Source organism: Mauremys reevesii, linkage group 2, assembly GCF_016161935.1.
Source record: "Mauremys reevesii isolate NIE-2019 linkage group 2, ASM1616193v1, whole genome shotgun sequence".
Classification (NCBI taxonomy): Eukaryota; Metazoa; Chordata; order Testudines; family Geoemydidae; genus Mauremys; species Mauremys reevesii.
The window spans coordinates 219,129,372-219,150,646 of NC_052624.1; the positions used below are offsets into that span (position 1 = coordinate 219,129,372).

A 21,275-nucleotide genomic window follows, 5' to 3' on the forward strand; every position below is an offset into this window, starting at 1 on the left:
TGCTTTTTGCATGATCCCAGGTTTAAGATGTGCCCTGCTCATCAAACAAGTGTGCAAGTCTTCAATTAGAATCCAATTGGGAATAATACTGATGTACTGATTTGAGATTTTGAAATTTTTCTCTCATTCTGCATCAGGATGAAACCGAGACCTTTAAGGTTTTGAGTGAGAGCTCTGCCCAGAATAGCCTACAGAGGTCCCAGCTTCGAGTCCCTATTCCAAATCAAGCAGAGTGGGGATTTGAACTTGGTTAGTACACTCACCTGGGATGTGAGAGATCCAACAAGCTATTAGGTATGATAAGGTGGGGGCAGGCGGGAGCTGTCTGTGACTATAAATTCTCATCCTGTATCTGAGAAACCTCTCTCAATTAATGTTTCATAGAAAACCAAAAATTTTTCCAGTGAAAAGTTTTGGTTTTCAGTGAATCAGCATTTTCTGATGAAAAACCATTTCATCGAAAGATTTGACCGACCGTGCCGACCACCCCTTAGCAACACAAATTTCCTATCCAAGCCAATGGTCTTCTTAACTGGAGTGGTTTTTGGAGTCACTTAGGATTACTGTCCTGGACATTTTCAGTGTCTGTGTCACTGACGAATCAAGATTTTTACCAGGCAGATGCTCAGCATTTTCTGAAAATCAAGTTCCTTTCCAGAGCTTCAGAGTACCCCAAAATGAAGATACCCCAAATTGCTAGTCACTTTTGAAAATGCATGTAGGAAAGGTATCCGACTAGAATTAAATGTGGGGGCAAAGGACAAGAGCATGGTAGTAAAACAAGAAATCCAAAGAATTTCTTGTTTGAAAATGACGTATGTGTAACTAAAGTATATTAGTATAAATGCTTAACTGATATCTGATAACACTTATGAAAGTATACTTGTTTCCAACACTAAAGTCAGACATAAAATCATCAATAACTGGCCTTTTAAACATCTTTCCCCATACTAGTCAAGAAGTAATGGGTGGTAAGCAAACAAGACTCTTGAGGCAGCTGCAATGAGGTCCCTAAAGTAGTAATTGGATTTCACGTTGGGAAAAGGATAAGGGGGAAAAGAACTTTTCCAAACCTCTCTGCCAAGGTAACCATTTTTTATGGCTCTCTATTTTCTTCCAAAAATCTATAACCAAGTAAGCCTAAACTGGTATTGACTGAGATGTAGGATGTTTTAGTTTTAATCACTTTAAAGAAATGTCAAGATCTGCACTCTACCTTATTCACCTAAAGCAGTGGTTCTTAATCTGCACCCCTTTGGTTCTCAAAATATGCTCTCTCACCCCTTATAAAAAATAATTGAAGTAGGTCAGTTCTTTAAACCTAGATATATCATAACTATAGAATGAAAGAGATGGAATTATATATTTATTTTAATTTCACAGTAAAATTAAGATTACATGAAAAATTACACACTTTTTTAAGTTTACTGGCTCAGTGACTCTTCTGCTGTTGCTTTTGTTCAATGATGTTTGAGAAACGAGGAACTTTTTTTTAAATAGCCACATGCATGTCATTGCTCACATTTAGGCAGTTTCTGGCCTTTGTTTTGAAGTGTAAGAGTGATGAAAATCCTATCTCACACAAGTATGTAGTCCGAAATGGCACAAGGATCTCCAGCGCTGTCTTCACCAGTTGTGGAAACAGTGCTAGATGAGCACACCAGAAATTCTCACGCTTCATTGTCTCAAACTCCATTCGAATTCGACCATTGACTCATAATTCAATGAGATCATCTTTCATCAAATCACTATCATTTATAGAATCCAGGTTAAAAAGAAATGGATCCAGTATCTATTTCTTTGCCACATCAAGATCTCCAGTGGAAAAATATCCTTGGAAAGAGTCACTCAACTGTTGCAAATGCTTTGTTGCTTCATTTGCGATGGTCATTCCTTCGATTTCCGTAACAACTTTTCTTCAAGAAAAGGAAAGTTAGTGAAACTGTAACTGACACGCTAACAGTTGGCAGCTAACTGAATTCAAAGAAAGCCACAGCACTGCCACATCATCATCTGCGCATGCATCAAGAAATATCCCACAAAAATGGTGGTACGCTGTATTTTGTAGTGAGATAATTTCACTACAATTAGCTTAAAAACTTGAAAATATTTTTTTTGTTTGTATATTATAGTAATTGTTTAATGTATAATGTTAAATATATAGGTTTGATGAAACAAAGTAGTTGTATGTACGTTCCTCTGCTTAATTTGTGTTTTCTATGATTTACCTTCTAAAAAAATCGGGCATGTCTTGCACCCCAGGTTAAAAACCACTGACCTAAAGTATCAAAGACTTCACTGATGTTTGATATTATTTCATTATTCACTTCAAAGCTGTTTAAAAGGTCAGCAGTGTAAGTAGTCAAAAAGCTGTCTGGTGAAAAGGAGTAATTCCTTTTCTAGGAGTAATTGCTTTATACTATGTTTTGTATACAGCGAAGAGTATGTATATTATCACAATGTGGTGGAACAGTTCATAAGATTATCAAAGAAGTCTCAGGCTACAACTTCCTATTCTGCAAGGTTGTAGACAAGAGTAAATTCAAGCCAATGCAAAGAATCAAATAAAACAGCAAATTTAGAGAGGCACAAGTCAAAAAGATACTAGACCAAAGATTCTCAACCTGGTGTCTGGGCATCCCGATCAGCCAGCCTTTCCTATATTGCTGAGTGTGAGGGGAGCTCTGGTGGATGCTGGTATAGAAAAGGGGTGTCAGTTGAGAACCACTATTGTAGGCTACGTCTCAATGTCTCAGAAATATCAGGCCTCATACCAAAATGAATGTTTAGAGTTTAACTTCTGTACCATTCAAACCCCCATCATGTGCTTCATATGATCAGGTAAATACATGATACAGCATAAAGGAAAATGATGGAATTTTCAAAATTGTCCCAATAAAAGTCACCAGTGGGATGAAGGAGTGAAGTCTAGAATTTACCTCAACTAGCTACACTGAGGTAAAACTATGCTGTGCCTTGTCTCCACTAGCAACTTACAACAAGATCACTAACTTCAGCTAGCGTGATGTAAAAACCAAAACCAAAAACCACTTCATTTTTCTCTCTTGAAGACTCAAGCTAAAAAGCTGGTATAAGACTTTTAGACATCAGATAGCACATGAAGGGGAAAGGCACTATAGTAGTAACCCATATAGCTAGGCTTGATTTTTCCATTGGAGAAAAAAAAAAAAGTACTTTTGATCAACTGGCATGAAGAGAATAAAATACCAGATAATTTTTGATTATGGTCTTTCCAGTGCTCCTGTTGGAACAATTTAAAATTGAACAGACTAGTAAGTGGTACTGAGTTTTCCACTCCTTCAAACCACAGACACATTGGCATTTTTATTAAACTTCGACTTTAGTATAATGCCTTCAACCTGTATTAGTTTAATACAATATTTGCGTAATTGGTAACCCCATTGAGCTGAATTGCACTTCTCCAATGTATAGTTATTCATGTGAATAAATTTGCAAGATCAGGACCTTAGCCTTAAGCTTTTTATTCCTGAGGTTTTTGCTGGAGGAATTTATAAGAGTTATTTTAAGCAATTAGAAGTGCAATTAGGAAGCTGCACACATACATACACTTCAGCTGTTTGAAGTGTGCAGCTAACCATTTTTATTCAACTTTTTTTTTAAAGTATTCATAAATACAGCTAGTAAAAACTGGAATTTCTGATCTGTGAGAAATATTCCAACATTTTGTTGTAACAAAATTATTCGGAATTAGAACAGGAGACTGAAAATCTGAAGTTTACCATGAAAAATAAATCTAAAATATTTGGTTTACTTAGTGTTGTTTCAATTAATTTTATGTTGATGTTTATATTATATAAAATATTAAATGTAATATATACACACAATTTAAATATATAAATATATTACAATATTTAATTTCATTTTGACATTTATTGTATAATAATTCTAAACTCTTGCAAAACAAAATGTTTCAACTTTTTTCTCTGTGAAAAATGTTGACAAAATGTCTACATTTTCATGAAACATTTAGATTTTGACAAAACCGCATTTTTTAAACAGAAAACTGTTCATCAAAAATTTGATCTGCTCTATTCATAGCCTTATGTTTAAAACTTTTTTCCCCAAATGCAAAGCTTGAACTCCTTATGGTCATTTTTAAACCACATCTGAAATTCTAAACAATTCTAAACCACAAAACAATCCTACCTCTATGTATACCAGTAAAATTTGACAATTCCATTCAAGAAAGCACTTAGACCTTAACCATGTGCTTAAACTCCATTGACTCTTCTTAGCGTATGCACAATGTGCCTCAGGTGGCATGTGACGAGGTTTCATCACTGAATTTGGTCCGCTGGTTGGATCATTAGCTTCCCCAGGCCAGGCTGGGTTCTGATGGGGAGTGTGATATGAAGACTTCCCAGGAGAGAAACATATGTGCTTTCCTGAACAGGAAGGCTTTTTTAAATCAGGGCCAAATTTTATAAGTGCTGGAGTGTAAAATTCTTCCCACCATCAGTTCTTGCTGCAGGTGCAATTACCATGTCAATATTAGAAAACTAGCAGTTGAGCAGTATCTTTCTTATACAATTTCAAATAGCCCAATTGTGGTTTCATTTTCATTAGCAATTTTATGTTTTGAGGATGCTCATGCAAAAATGTTAATTTCCTTCTATGGTATCTTTTGTCCTGAAGCTCTCTCTGTGTACAGCAAATGATTTTCAGTGTGCCTAGCATACTATCATCAAAGACTGTTACTTTCCAGGCCATCCATTAAATTGAAAGACTCAGGGCAGGTCTATACTACTGCCTAAATCGATATAATGTATGCCGCTTTGGGGTGTAAAAGCCGCCCCCCACCCACTGCCCGAGTGATGCAAATTTTGTGCTGTCCATACCAGTGCTATGTTGGCAGAAGACACTCTCCTGTCAACAGAGCTTCCACTTCTTTCCAAGGTGAAGTAATTATGCCGACGGCACAGCCCTCTCCTGTCAGCATAGAGAGTCTTCACCAGATGCGCTTCAGTGGTGCAGCTCCATCAGTGCATCTTCATTGATGTAGCACTGTAGTGTGGACTTGCCCTCAGTCCACAGCTCCTTGAACAGAAGCAACTTCTTTTATCATATGTGAAAAGAATGGAGTAAAGCCATACACAGCTGAAGAAAAAAGTGCTTTAAATCCTGTCTGAGCTTACACTGGACTATGACAGTGACAATGATGAACCTTTTTTTGTTTGTTTGTTTTACTTTTCAAAATATATCTTACTGTGTTTTATATCATTACTCCATCAAAACTGAGTGACAGGAAAATGTCTGTTAACCACAAGCAGCCATCCTACAGGGCTTAAAGACCACTTCCCAGTCACCTTTCCCTGATGACTATATTGAGCTGTTCTAGCACTGTTATTTTGAAGACTGACAACTTTGAGGTTTAATTCCTAGTGCAGTGAACAAATATGTTTAGAGAATTTTAAGCTGCAACTAAAAAATAATAAAAAAAACCCTTGTACTTGCTTTGTGATGGCATTCAGTGAAATGTTCATTAATATTTTTAGACTGCTCAATGGCACTGACACATTCTAAATTTGATCCTAATTTATTATCAAAGGTCTCTGTATAAGAGTTTGTTTTGGCATATTTCTGAGACTGCTCTAGAGAGACTTGTGTGGAATAGGAAGGTTGCTATCAACTAAGTTTGTGGTACAGCTGCTGAACTGTTGGGGAGGGATTTTCACAGCCTCTGTTCATCTGCGCTTCACCTCAAGCCACTGACAGTGTCTTGTTTAGATGAAACTAGATTAAACCACAAAATATTTCAAATAGGACGTAATTTGCAGATGCAGTTCATGCACTCGGACACTTACAAAATCATTCCTGGTATTTTCAATTCAAATCCTGCAGCTGGCAATTTTAAGCATAGGAAGTGTGGAGAAGCTGGTAATTGTTCCAGAACAGATGTCTTTTCATACTGAATCTGCCAAAAAGTAAAATAATAAAGGAGTTGCACATCTGCTCGTGTGTGATACATTTAGTGCACCAGTGAACACACAAGTAGCAATTCATCTGAAGACTCCTTGAGAATTGGGTATGTTGACAGGAAAAAAATAATGTGATTTCTGGAATAAAGAATAATCTTGGCATTTATCAGCCAGTATGTCTAACTCCAATACTTAGTAAAATTGTGAACCAAATGTGTAGAGAAAAAATGGAAGACAATGGAGAAAAATGGAACAATGGAACAATGAGAAAAATGGTCTGAAACACATGTCTAATTCTAAGCTTGAGCATAGTCTCACTGACTTTAATGGGATCACTTGTGTGGTGAAAAGTAGGCACATGTCTGAGTAACTTGTTGAATCAGAGTCTGATAGCATGAGTTCAAAGAAGATAAATTACAGTAACCAACTGGATCGCCGGTTTCAGTCAAATGATAAGATTAGTCGATGAAAGGAATATAGCTGATGTTAGATATCTGAACTTCAGTACAGCATATAATATCTATAGCAACTCGCAAAATGTTGCTTGAAAATTCACTCGAATTGTCTTAGATTGGCACTGTCCCTTTGAAAATTGCCCAAAGAGCTGTGAACTATGTATCAAGAGTAAAAAAAGCAATGTATTGAGTTGTGTGGGGGAGTTCAGTAAGGGAAGGCAGGGTAAGATAATAGGCTTGGTATTATTTAACTTCATTATTAATGATCTAAGGGAAAGGACAAAACAGCTGATTTATTAAAATAGCAGATGATAGCAAACTGGCAGAGGAAGCAAATGAAATTGAGGCTGGTAGCAGGGGCTTATCTAGTCTAGCACCAGGCCCCTCCATTGCCTCAATTTACCTTCTTCCTCAGCCAAAATAGCACACAATAGGTAATTTCAAAATTAACTCACCCCTACCTAGGATTGGTTTATTACAAAGTGACTGTTTCTCAAAACAACCCTTCCCCACAGCTTCAAGGTCACAATCCTGGATGCAGGGTTCTCCGCTACCCTCCTTTAAGGCTTGCACCTCGTAGTACTTTACCCCATCCCTGGGCTCAAGCAGTCTTTGTGCCCTTTGTGTAGGCAGTGGTGGATTAGCCCCTGTGCCCAGGGGCCCTGGCCAACTGGGGAGCCCCAGAAAAAAAATCCATTGCCAGTCCGTGGAAGACTGGAGCTCCAGCTGATGGGCAGGCAGGGTGAGGGAAGACCCCGTGCCCTGACTCTGCTTCGTGGCAGATGTGTGAGGAAGGGGAAGCCCCCGGACAGGAGAAGACCCAGCTCCCCCCACCCATCCCTGGTAGAAGCTACGAGGCAGCAGGGGAAGCCCCCACACCTGACCCTGTTCTCTGGCAGAAGCGCCAGGTGGGTGAGGCGTGAGAAGCCCCAGTGCCACAACCCTGGCCCCTCGCAGGAGCATGGAGGGGGATGGGGGAAGCCCCAGGGCCATGGCATGGGGACAGAGCTTCTCCTGTCTTGGGACTCCAGTGTGGGGGGCAGAAAGGAGCAAAAGGGGTTGTGGGGCTGCAGTGTGAGGGCAGAATGAGGTGGACCTTGGGTGGAACAGGGGTGGGCCCTGCCCCCGGGAAAGGGGCAAAAAGGGGTAGGGCTGTGGGCAGGGCCACAGGCGAAAGGGGCAGCATAGGGGTGGAGCTGCAGGTGGAAGGGGTGGGGAGAGGCCCCTCCCCACTTGTTCTGGCCAAAGGCCCCAGGAAACCTTTATCCACCTCTGTGTGTAGAGCATCCACTGCCCTCCTCCTTGTTTGTACCTAACAGTCCATTTTAGCCCTTCCAGCTGAGGCTCCTCCCCAGCTGACATCTCTGAGTCTTTCCCACAGCAGGCTCCTGCTCCCTCCAGGTCTCTTGCCCTAGACCAGTGGCTCTCAACCTTTCCAGACTACTGTGTCCCTTGCAGGAGTCTGATTTGCCATGTGTACCCCCAAGTTTCACCTCACTTAAAAGCTATTAGCTTACAAAATCAGACATAAAAATACAAAAGCGTCACAGCAGATCACTACTGAAAAATTGTGTACTTGCTCATTTTACCATGTAATTATAAAATAAATCAATTGGAATATAAAATTGTACTTACATTTCAGTGTATAGTATATAGAGCAGTATAAACAAGTCACTGTCTGTATGAAATTTTAGTTTGTACTGACTTTGCTAGTGCTTTTTATGTAACCAGTTGTAAAACTAGGCAACTACCTAGCTGAGCTGATGTACCCCCGGAAGACCTCTACATACCCCCAGGGGTATGGGTACCCTTGGTTGAGAACAACTGCCCTAGAGAATAATCCGTGCCTCACTCACTCTGACTGACAGAGCCCACAGACTCCTTATAAATTGTAGTCCTGTAGGAGGCCCGAGTCCTAGACAGGTAAGGCCAAGTTCAACTCCCTTAAAGGCTGAGCCTTGAAATAGGTGTTCTGGGGTCTACATGCAACATGGGGCCAATGTCTTATAAGGCCCAAAGATAAATTTCATAAAGGCATATTCTGTTGCTACAATTACAGATACCACAGTGGTATGTGCAGTGTAACAAACTAAACAGAATATAATCATGCAGGACTCCCCCAAAATAATACACTGTTTATACACCTCAAGTGCCACATCATAATGGAAGGATGCTACATGTCTGACTTCTAAAAACAATACAGTAACAAACTGGGATTAAAACTCCAGTCAGAATGGAAAACTTCATGCCTCTTTGAATCTCACAGAAATGTTGCAAAACAATGGAGGAAGTTCAAAAGCTATTTCTTATCTGTTTAATGGCTACAGAGCTAGATTGTGGTATTTCTGCTGCTGCCCTACTTTGAGGGTAGTGCAGGCTCCAGACAAGCACAGTCTCTATGCCCGTGGGGCAGGGCCGCCCAGAGGATTGAGGGGGCCTGGGGCAAAGCAATTTTGGGGGCCCCTGCCATAAAAAAAAGTTGCAATACTATATTCTATAGTTGCAATACTATATTCTCATGGGGGCCCCTGTGGGGCCCGGGGCAAATTGCCCCACTTGCCCCCTCCCCGGGCAGCCCTGCCGTGGGGGGTGAGCATGAGCAATCTGAAGGAAAGTTAGATTTTATAAATAATACCAAAGATAGATTTCTCAAGGCTTTTCTCTTTTTAGCACCTGACCTCCATTGCTTTGCAGATCCCCATGTTATGTCAGTGAGTGTACAGCAGTAAGTAGTAAACCAAGATCAAGTCATGACCAACTGATGGTGTCTACTTTTTCTTCTACATATTTACATACACGGTCTATGCTTGTGACAAAATTCACTGAACTCTACCAGGCAAAAAAAGCTTTCAATTATTTTTCAAACCAATAATACTGAAATATTGTCTATTAGTTCATGCTGTTGTCACAGTTTCAGGGTTAACTGCATCTTTGATACTTTGCTCCTGGTCTTCCTTGAGGGCACCCACTTAAAGTTTTAGGCTTCCCAGCCATCACCTCTCTTGGGCAGAGACCTGTGTCTCAGACCCTTCAGCCTGGGGGCCAGCACCTTTGAGTAACTCTTTCTCCAGAGACTAACAGTGTACACCAGTTACCAACCAGCCTTCAAAAAGCAAATTACATTTATTCTTAGAGCAAACGTGTTACAGAGACAACATTTTTTAAAAAACCTATAAAAGAGCCTACACACATGCTAAAAGCTTACCGGGGTCTCTTGGAACAGGTAATCACCAACAGCCCTTTTCTCAGGGCATAGGTTCAAGAGGCTAGGCTCTGGCATAACTTGTTTGTGAAATTTGCATTAACCATTCTCCAGCAATTCCACAGAAAACCCACTATGCACTGATTGTCTCCAAAGTCCCGGCCTGTCTGACATATTTCAATAGGGTCATTTGAACTGACACTTCCCAGGTCTCCCATCTGTCACAGCTACACACCGCTAACACCACCTTATAAGGGCAAAAACTTGAACCACTACCCCATATCCCAATCTAGGAAGAAAGGGTAGTCACAACCACTAGACATCTGTTTATGGCCCTGAGAGAGAAACCATGCTATAAATTTATATTCCTGATAGCGGGGAGGACAGAGGGAGACCTCTCCATGTCCTCAGATGATACTAACTGCTGCTACCAGCCATGCGTTCCCTCCACTCCCCCAGCAGATTTACTCAACGTTTCTATTTCCAGCACCATCTGCTGTCTCCATCGTAAACTGCAGTACTAGAGAGAAGACTTTGAAGCACAGGTGGTCAGGGAAAGAGAGGGAATGTGTTATGTTGGAGGTCTGCCAGGTTCAACAAAAGGAAGAGAAAGAATGGAGGAGCTAAGATATAGGGGAGATACAGAGAGAGAGGAGCAGCAAATACACTAAAGAATAAAACGATGTTGGAAAGAAAAAAAATCCCAGAAGAAGAGGCCTGAGAGCAGAGAGGACAGGAAGAGGCGAGATAGTGGCAAATATATCAAGACATGTTGCTGTGTGGCAGAGGGACAAGACATGCCCAGACATCAGTCCATTGGAATGGATTCACCCGGCATGACTGGGAATGACGTATATACACACTAAAAAGAAAACTATCAAAATCCTATTGCAAAGGCAGTTTTAAAGTATATTGCCAATTATGTAGCAATCTCTGTAATAAAAAGGTCAGTTGAACTGTGCTTCATCCCCTCCCTTCTCTATATTCCTCCCTTCTGTTTTGGTGTCCATTTTGTAGTTATGGCTGCCTCCATGTCAACGACTCGTTTACTTTCTACAAAGAGTGAAACAAGCTCTGTCTCTTTTGTCATGGGCCAACAGCAAGGACAGAATCAGAGGACTAAAGCTGAACTGCTGCATGCTCCACACAGTACAGGCCCTTAAAAAAGTGCTGCGCTACTTTCATTAACTGCTCGTTATACTCTTTTTATCCCACTCATCTGAACCTCCTCATCAAGTGAGCTTAATAAAACATTTGCAATTAAAGTTGTCTAAACAATGCAGCAGTTTGGCATTAACGATGACTTGATTAAGATAATTGCTATGCTAAGCGGCTCATTATAAAAAAGGAAAGGTATTGAACCAAAAACAGCTTCTCCTTCGCATTCTGCTAAAATATTGCATGTGCTATTCTACAGCAGTTGTGCTCAGACAGATAGACTTAAATATTTGTGAAGAGCAGTTAGAGCAATAGCTCTGTTGGGAATGAGCCAGAATGGCCTGCAGAACATCTGTCAGTTATTTAGGATGCTGAATGCTAGAATGCTGCTACCATACAAGGACAAGCAGCAAAGAGTCCTGTGGCACCTTATAGACTAACAGACGTTTTGGAGCATGAGCTTTCGTGGGTGAATACCCACTTCGTCGGATGCATGTCATACAAGGACAGTGGACACTGTTAAAAACTAGGCATGTTTTTCATTACAGGCTAGTTTGTTTACACATTTTTGATGCACTTTGCCACACAAGATATTTTGTTTTACTACTTCAGGAAGTAAGTGGGGGAGATAAGGAGGAAGATGGCTTGAATGAGATCCTCACCTCTGATTGGACCCCTTTACATTGGCTAAAAGGACTGGGGTAGTGTAAAAGGCCATAAATGCCTGGTTCTGGCTTTCTGGCTGGGGGAGAATTTCCCAGGTGCAGGAACTAAGGAAGACAGCTGTAAGTCTGCCTTCTGATGATTCCCTCACAATCCCTGGCTCAGCAGGTGTGCTAGGTGGGAGAGGGATGTCAGGATTGGGATCACAGGACACAGAGTTGTGAAGATCCTAGACAGGCCTCCAGTTATGCCAGGAAACAGTGTGTGTCATGGAGCAGCATAGGATTGAGAGAACACAAAAAGGTGGGTCTGTTGGGTGGGAGCTGGGCAGTGGGTGAGGTCTTTGTGTGTTGGGGTGCTAGGGAGTGGGGGTTTTGTCTGGGGTGCTGGGCAGTTGGGGGGCTGGGTAATTGGGGGAACACTGAGCAGGGATGGTGATGTGCAGGGTGCTGTGTATTTGTGATGGGGGAGTGCAGGGGGTGCTGGGCATAGTGAGGTGTCAGGTGGGGGGGCTGCGCATGGGCCCACCCCTGAGGGGAAGGAGCATCTGGCAACTGCCAGTTTATACCCAGTGCCCTCACACTGGGCTGGGCCAAGTGGGGCTGTCTCCACCATGCCATGCCCAATTGCCTCTGGTTCGCCTCTCACTCCAGGGACTGACCTCCCCACGCTATGCTCCATTGCTTTCACGGGGGCCTACAAATATGTTTGGCACCGGGCCCATAAAAGGTTAATCCGGCCCTGGGTTTATCAGTGGCTGGTTAATATGAGAGGAGATAAAAATGGCAAGCAATTCAGTTGCCATGATATGGAGATTTGCTTATTATGGGTTTTATAGCTCAAGCTAATTTTCTAAGATCTGCATAAGAAAATATTTTCAATTCTCACTTTAATTTGATTGATAACCTTGATGATTTCAATTCACATATGAAAGCCTCCCAACTGAGAGTGTCTAGGTAGAGGTCTGGTGGGGGAATGGAACAAGAAGAAGCCCCGCAAGATTCTCTCCCTTAAAGAAAGATTCAGTGGAATTCAGTTCTTGTTCATATAGAAAAGCTATGTTTGCTTCTCTCTTACTGTGTTCCTTTAAATTCTTTATCTGTGTGTTCAAATTCCCCCCCCCCCCCACTCCTTTCCAGGTATGGAGTAATGCCAGGACTCTGGTGGTCAGTCACAACCACTGACTATCTCCTATACTGTTTATTCTCAAACTTCCTGCTACCTCTCTGTAACTCCAAATGTATTCTATTCTATTACCATCAATCCTTATGTAATGGCATAATGTTTTACTCCAAATAAGCCATGTCATGGAACTGTACTAGTGCATTTTTCATATTTTCTGATTTTTTTATGGTGTATGCTTGCTAGCTTTGTTATTCTAACTGGGTGTTGCTTTGGCAGCCTGATGCCATAGCAATAAGTGTTGATCTGCTAGGGGAAGATGAAGGCTAAGGAGTCATCTCAAGGTTCTCCTGTTGATAATTAGCCATGCTCCAACATCGATAACTGGTTTCGCCTCTGGAGAACAACTAGCATCTCCGAGTGCCTCATGTTGAAAATTTGCATTCTTTAACAAATTTGAAAGGGATTTTTCTTTCTATCCTTAGAAATAAGGTGTCTCACTAGAGTGTTCATGTGGCAGAGACAATGGGAATGGGATGAGAGAATCAGAGGGAAGCCTGAGGCTGTGTCTACACAGCAAAAATAAACCGATGGCTCATCTGTGCTAGCTGACTCAGGGCTCCCCGGGCTGGAGCTGTGGGGCTGTTTCATTGCTGTGTAGGCTTCCAGGCTTGGGCTGCAGCCTGGACCCTAGGTGAATCCCATAGCCTGGGCTCCAGCCTGAGTCCAGAAGTCTACACAGCAACAAAACAGCCCTGCAGCCATAGTCCCCCTCAAGTTGGCTAGCACAGACCAGACCTGGGTGTCTAGTGGCTGTGTAAATATGATGTGACTGTCATATAATTAGCATCTAAATCAGGCACTGTGTGGAAGAACCCACACCTCCTAATAGTACTGTATATACTTGTTCATAAGTCGAATTTTTTTAGTAATAAAGGGAAGCACCAGAGACGGGGGTCGGCTTATGAACAGGTATAGAGAGAGAGAGGTGGGACACAGCCCTTCCCCGCAACAGAGGGAGCAAGGAGAGGCAGTACAGCCAGCAGAGACAGAAGGGAAGAGGCGGGTCCAGAGTCTCTCCGCTTCTGGCCATGCTGCTCTCCAAAGCAGCTGCAGCTCTGGGGCTGGCAGGCTGCCGCTGTGCCACTCGGCCCCGCCCCCCAGAGCAGGATGTGGCCACGTCGCCTGGCCCACCGGAGCATGCCGAGGCCGTGCCGCCTGGCCCAGCCCGCTGGAACATGCTGCGGCTGTGCTGCCCGGTCTGGCCTGCCGGAGCAGTCTACAGCCACGCTGCCCAGCCTGCCGGAGCAGCTCCAGTCAGGTCAGAGACATCCTCCCCAGATAAGGTGGAAAGGGATGGGGAGAGTGTGGGGGTCCCAGGCTAGAGGTGGGGTCATGTGGGGGGTGGTCACAGGGGTTACTCCCCTGACTCACAGCTTCTTCCCCCCCAAAAAATTTTCCCCACCAGTTGCTGTCCTGGCCTGTCACGGTAACAAGCTGTTGCGCCAGGACACTTTGTTTACTTAGGTTTACCTCCGTGTCTGTGGACGCTTGAGGTAAACAAACCATCTCGGCCCCCCAGCGGTTTATCCTGGTGGCCTGGGAGCCAAAGTTTGCCGACCCCTGAATTATAGGGTCGGCTTATGAACGGGTTATAAAAATGTTCCATTTTTACTTATCCATCTTGTGGGTAGGGGGTCAACTTATAAATGAACCAGCTTATAACTGAGTAGATACGGTATATTAAGTAAGCATTATTGGTCAGTTTGCTCTTTTAGACTATTTAGCCACTCAGAAGTTTAATAAGTTTTGGTGCAGCAGCTCTGAAATGACCATGGGGTTCAGTTTTGATCTCATTGTATAGTGAGGTAAATCAGGAGCAGCCCTTTCAAATCAATATGGTTATGGCAATGTAAAACTGTCTTGATCAGAATCAGGCCACCTTTTCTTGACCTTTTTGAAAGTATTTGACCTTGCAGATTAGAGGTCATCACTGCATATTTTTCTGACCAATAAAACATTTGGTGTGTTTGTATATGGACAATTTTGCTGAAAACTTACTCCCACAAACAATAGTGATGTGGACATATTCTGTTTTAATGTGTTTGTCAGATTTTCACTATGGATCTTTCTGCCTGTTTCATTTACTCTTATTAGCATGATGTAATTTTACTTTCACTCGCAGAATTGTGTATACATCTTCCTACCACAGTAATTGCTCAAAGACAAGTTAGGAACAAACAAAACCACACATACACTATTGTATGTTTGGTGCTTTGGATCAAAATTAGAAAATAAAGCTTCAGCCATAACTACACAACGTAGAAAACAATGGCTAAGATCCCCTTCATGGATATACCTCTAGGAGAGAAATCTGCAGGATGGAAAAACTCTGGGAGGAATTGATCTTGAAATTGTCATTTGATCTGGCTGGAGAGTATTGCCCCAACTGGCTGTGCAAAGCACGGGGAGTGGTGAGACGGGGTGCTGATGTCAGGGTGTCCCCACCCTGCACCCACCATGTCCGCAAAGCAGGGGAAAGGAGACACCACCTGGCTCAGGACTCAGAGCTGCTGAGGTGAATGCTGAAACAGCACACTGTTTGTGAGATTTCCCCAGCAGCCAGTGCGCACACAGTGTCTCATATTCATCTCCCACCAAATACTTGTATTATTTGTGTTGTTACTTCTTGGTACTTCCTGCAATGCACATATATTCTCGGTAATATTTTTCTTTCAAAAAGTGTTTTATTTTAGTGTTTTGACTGGTCTATGCATTTCATAATTTTTTTCTTACACTTAGATGTAATTCTTTGAGTAGCGAGTTCTAAAATACCTAACCTATCCTGACTGGAGTAATTGGCCCTATGGTAACGTTAAATTTATATATATGTATATATTTAACATACATACAAACATATGTGTGTGTGTGTGTGTGTATTATACACACACACACATATATACATATATACGTATACATACATACACATATACATACACATACACATATAATGTACACACACACACACACACACACACACACCCCTCTACCTCAATACAATGCTATCCTTGGGAGCCAAAAAAAATCTTACTGTGTTATAGGTGAAACCATGTTATATTGAACTTGCTTTGATCCGCCGGAGTGCGCAGCCCCACCCCAGCACTGCTTTACCGCGTTATATCCAAATTCGTGTTATATCGGGTTGCGTTATATTGGGGTAGAGGTGTAAATAAAAATTTAGGTTTTGTGCACCACCAGTAGAAACATCTGCACATACTTCGGTGCACATAAAATTTATTCCACACCTGGATGGTGGAAATTAGAGGGAAGATTGCACACTACAGCTAAATGCAAAGGAGATATATGTATATTACGCACACATACCCCAATACAGGCACAGTATTAAAAATGAAATCCACTGGCAAACCTTCCTCCACCCTCCAAAAAAAACCAAAACAACTGCAGTTCAACAGGATACAGCTAGAGAAAAGATGATTTCATACAGACAGATTTCACAATTACAAATTAATTGCCAGATCCTCAGTTTATGTAGCTTGACAAAGCTGCACTAGATATCAATGGTACTTACACCAGCTCACAATCTGACCCTAACAATTTGCCTTCCATGGACAGTCTGCATTTGCTTAAATATTTCTGTTATGATAAACATTACTAAAAGGAAATTCATCCACTAAAATGTCCGCAGAAAGCAAAAAATGGTATGAATACAGTCAAAGCAAATTAAAAAAAAACAAAACACTAATCAAATGTTTCAGTATTTGCCCAGTTCTAGCACTAAATAGCCCCCGCCCGCAGATTCCCTTCCTTGCCATTTCAAATAGTCTCAACAATGACACCCTCCAAGAACATCTTGTCAAAGGAGAATAATGAAATATCCAGCGTCTGACTCATTCTAACTCTTGAGCTGTCACTCATGACAAGTCCCGTCACTCAGTCCCTCAGCCTCAATATTTCCAGAGTCTGATTGTTCATATACACAATGATTATTAGTCAAATATTGATCAGAAAATGGCCATTCAATGTGGTAAATACAGGAGTGCAAGTTTCATAAGGGTAGTAAAGCTAGCCATATAATCTGAGCCATTTCAAACCCTCTTGTGTATAAAGCTTAATAGCAGTCAAAAGATCTTCCACAGTAGTAAGCAGTGCTGTAGGTATCAGTTAACAGCTGATCCATGAACAACTGAGATAAAACTCATAAAGAAGCCATATTACTATTGGCTGACTCTCTCCATGGCTGAGGAGAGGTTGTGGAAGTCTGCAGTTATTAATGTCACTAGAAGCATGAACACCAGCTTGAAATATGAATACCAGATCCATTATATAAACAGATATTCATGGCCTCACAGCAAAAGAAGGTGTCTGAGTAAAGAAAGCTATTTCCCAGTTCCATCCTTAGCATCATCCCTATGTAACCCCTCTGCCAGGCTGAAACAATGGCAGCAAGGGCCAGGTTCAATACCTAGGGGTCCCTTCCCCACAACGTAATGCAGACCAGCTCGAGCCCCCACCCAGTGACCTGGGAAAATCTTACACACAAGGAGGCAATACTTCGCACAGACTCTTGGTGTAGCAGAAAAGGTTTAATTACATAAGATAAACAACAACAAGCATGAAATTTGGAAAATACCTCAACTGGAGTTCATAGGTCAAACCGTGAGCAAAGACCCACCCCAGCAACTTGGGCCGTGTCCTTTTCTCTGGGCCCTTGAGTCCAGCAACCCCCCTAAATCACCCACAGTCCCAAAAGTCCCACAATTCAAAAGTCTCTGTCCCGAGTCAGGCAGCCCAGAGTTCAAGAGTCTCTTTGCAGAGGTCCCCCTCCCCAGCCTAGGTAGAAAGGGCCAACTGCCCTGCCTCTTCGTGGGGTTCTGCTTCCACTAGTCGTCCCCGCAAACAGCTCAGCTCCGCTTACTCTGTGGGCTGCTCCACTCTGCCAGCTGCTCTGGTCCACCAGCTGTCCTGTGATCCGCTCCAGCCATCCTCACAAGCTGCTCAGCTCCACTCTGCTCTGCCAATATTGCTTCAGGCTCCCCCACTCATCAGCACAGTGCTCTCAGCTCAGCAAGTCCAGCTCTTCAGTGATTTCAGCTCCACTCATTAGCACAGTGCTCTCAGCTCAGCAAGTCCAGCTCTTCAGTGATTTCATCTCATAGTAGGGGAGCCCCAGTACTAGTGAATTCAGCTCAGTAACCTGCATCTAGATTCTTAGGGGAATCAAAAGTTAACTCTGACATTCCACAGTGGAGAGAAGCATAGGTGGAACTGGTGCTTCTGACTCACACAAAGAGCCTGCACCACCAAGTACAGATACCTGTCCCCAGCCTCTCTCCCTTCAATGGGTTTTGGAACCCATGTGCCCCATCTAGCAAGCGCTATCCAGCTGACAATGAAACCCCCCATCACAAGACAATTTTGTAGTTCCCCATTTACCCAATCAGGGTGACAACATTTCATTCCTCCTGCCCCAATAACTAACCATCCCATGCTGCTCAAATAACCGAAATACCAATGCAACACTTTCCGCACTCCCCATAATTTACCACCAGATGTCAGGGTGGGGCTCATCCTGACTCTGCTTACACCTATAAACCTTCAGATACTGAACACTGAGACTGGTGAAGGAGATTCTTCACTATCGCAACCTGAGAAGGAAAATATGGCAGAGCTAACACAAACCCTTTGGGCTCTCAGGATGGAATCACTTGTGTTGAGCAGGAGGCTCCTGCAGAAATTGCCCTGAATTATCTATTGCTGTTTCCTTTATAAATAGAAATACAAAATATAACAAATATTGCTCTAATGGCTGTAACTTTAGTTACTGAACAAAGAAATTGGGGGTTTTTTGCATAGAAGTTATTTGTTTACGTATAAGAAATTGACAAATAGTTTAAATGTACATCTCTCTTTCCTCATCCTAAGGAAACACTGTTTAGGTTAATATGAGAGGAAACACGACCTGCAATGCTGCAAGTATTTTGCTTGTATAGTATCTATTATAATCCCTTTTTAAATATTTATTTTACTTTCTTTTGTCATTGGTAAGGTTCCTACTTCAGAGTGTATTTTATTTATATACATACATATAGATAGACTTGAGGCCTAGTTCGGTCTTCATTGTAATGGATTGAAGTTCATGGGATATACATCTATGTAATGGAGAGCAAAATTGGGACTAACCAATTGGGACCAAACAGCATTAAATCAAGCTGTATATTTGCAAGACTTAAACACATGCACATTAAGGACCACATTTTCAGACTGGTTGTCTAAATTATTCCTTTAAAATATGTGAGCTGATCTACAAAGCTTGCAAAGTTCCTCATTTCTGAATGCAGGGTGACTCATTGCATATCAAACCACCATGATTTGCGTGCTGGCCAACCTTCCAGTATTTTTGATCACAGCTCTCCTGGACCATCAAGGAGAGTCTGTACTGGATGAGGTATAGATGCCTTGAAATTAGCTGCACGTAATATAGCTATAATATCAGGGGATGAAGCAGCATTCTATGAAGTCTCCAGGGGGCTAATTAGTGACCACCAGATAAGCTTCTCAGAGACAAGATATGGGATGGAGAAGGACTTTCTTAGCTAGAGCTGGTTTAAATGTTTCAAATGAAAGATTTTTCTGTCAAAGTGTGGTTTTGTTGAAATCCTCAATTATGATTTCTTATTTTTCATGGAAAAGTTTTAAATTGTCTTTTTGATATAAGACAATTTAAAATGTTATTTGAAGTCAAAATGTTGCTTTGAAAGGCAATTTTGTTCCAATCAAAAAATGTCTACGTATTTTATTTCAGATTTTTCAAATTTTTTCATGGAATGAAATGCTCCAGAAAATTTCAAGCAGACTTTTCAGTCCTGATTCAGAATGAAAAATGTCAAAATATCAGAATTTCCTATGGGACAGACTTTCCATTTTCTGACCAGCTTTGCTGTAAGCAAAGTTGTTGAGTATTACAAGGCGTGAGACCCCGGCATTACAGCAAGATGCAGTACAATTGTTTGTGTCCGATTGCTCCAATTGACAAAGACTTGTGGTGGGCCACGATACCCAGGTAAAAGCTAGGTGCTTCAGGGGCTCAACAGCTAATCACTCTAAGATGGGGGACTGTAAATAAGTCTAGTGTCAATGTTGAATCCTGCATATCTATAAACAAGAGTTTTAATCTCTATGGATAATTGTGACAATAAACAGACCTTTATATTCTATTGTCTCTGTGGAAAACTCCATTTGACACTGACCAACTATCTGTCAGTTTACAAGCTCATAATGCCATCACATCACCATGGCTACCATTTTAATCCTTTGTTCTAACTGTTTAATATCTGAAAGGGCTGTAAGGGAACAAACACGTTGCTTTCAACTTCCTAAACATCAAGCAGATAGCAGGGACTCCTAAAGTGTGGAACAAGGGGCAGAGTGCCACTGCAGCATGTAATCTGGAGAATGAGGTGATGTAGCTCCCAGCTCTAAAGCTCATTTGGTGCTTGAGAAGTGGAGAGATATGAGCTGGGTATTGGAAGTGCTGTTCCTGGGGGCAGCGAGCCAATGGAGGGAGTCTGGAGTCACCTTCTCTTCACAGGAATCTTCCTGCCCCCATCCTCACAAGAATCCTCTGAAATGTCTCCCTCCTTCCCTACACTGGCCCTAAGAAATGACCCCTCAAATGTTGTGCCCTCCCTCATCCAACCCATCCCTCTAGCCTGCAGGTCCTGGCCCTCACAGGACTTGTAGTTAGCTCCTTGGGCTGCAGGAGATGCTGCTGCCACCTTCTCTGATGTGTGAATTTAAGGGAATGAACCACTGCTACCCCTGTTGCCCCAGGGACGGACTGCAGTGGGAGAGTCAGGCTGGAGGAAACCTGAAACATAGTTATCTGCGCTGGGGCAGAGAATCAAGGAGCTGTAATTGGTTATCTCCTGCACTGTCCTGAGTGGCTGTGTGAGGGAGGGGAGCTTTTCCTTAGGAAGTTCCTGTCCTGATCTCACTGAAGCTCCCCACAGCCTCATAGTGGTTTGAAGGTAAAGAAGCTCTCTGAAATCCCCAAGAAAGATAAAGTTGGGCAAATGGAGAGGGAAGGTCTTCTTGACTAGAGCTGTTCAGGAATTTTTGGAGAACGGTTTCATCAGAAAGTGCCAATGTGTCAAAACCAAAGCTTTTCACAGGAATGAATCAGCTTCAACAAGGTTTCTAAGGAACAGGAAGGAATTTTGGTCAAAACCAAAGTGATAGAGATCAGACATACCAGAATAGCTAATAGTCTGATTCACAGCAGGGACTTGAGTCTGGGTCTCCTACATCTAAGGTGAGTGCCCTAACCACTGGGCTATTGGCTATACTTGGTGGGGTGGATCTGTGTCTCTCCCCTCCCCCCCTTTTTGCAAAAAGGTCAAAGTCTGTTTCATCCCAGTGTAAAAGGGAGGGGAAATTAGGAATCTTAAAAATGTTCATGAGCCGGATATAGCTTTTGCTGGCCAGCTCTACTCTTGATTTATCCAAACCTTAAAGGATGAAGTTTTATAGATGGTCTGAGATTCATGTCTGTTCTCATTCTGAGCATCATTTTTATTATTAATCTAGCACCACCTTCAAAAGAAGAAAAGACTGCTTGGATGGTTTCTTGCTCAGTAGTCCAGGAAGAAAGTGACAAGGAATAAAAATAAACAAGTCCCCGCTTGTCAGTGTGGC

The 21,275-nt window shown here is 42.3% G+C and overlaps 1 long non-coding RNA gene across 2 annotated transcripts in view; it reads left to right on the forward strand.

Annotated features, from left to right (window-relative positions):
• LOC120398646 overlaps positions 1–21,275 on the forward strand; it is a 50,887-nt gene that overhangs the window by 472 nt on the left and 29,140 nt on the right. The window contains exons 2-3 of one of the 2 annotated variants that reach the window (XR_005594598.1): positions 955–1,085; positions 10,105–10,466. This is a non-coding gene — a long non-coding RNA (uncharacterized LOC120398646). Of the gene's footprint in view, positions 1–954; positions 1,086–10,104; positions 10,467–21,275 lie in introns of those variants that run through there. The other variant, XR_005594597.1, reaches the window with a different exon arrangement.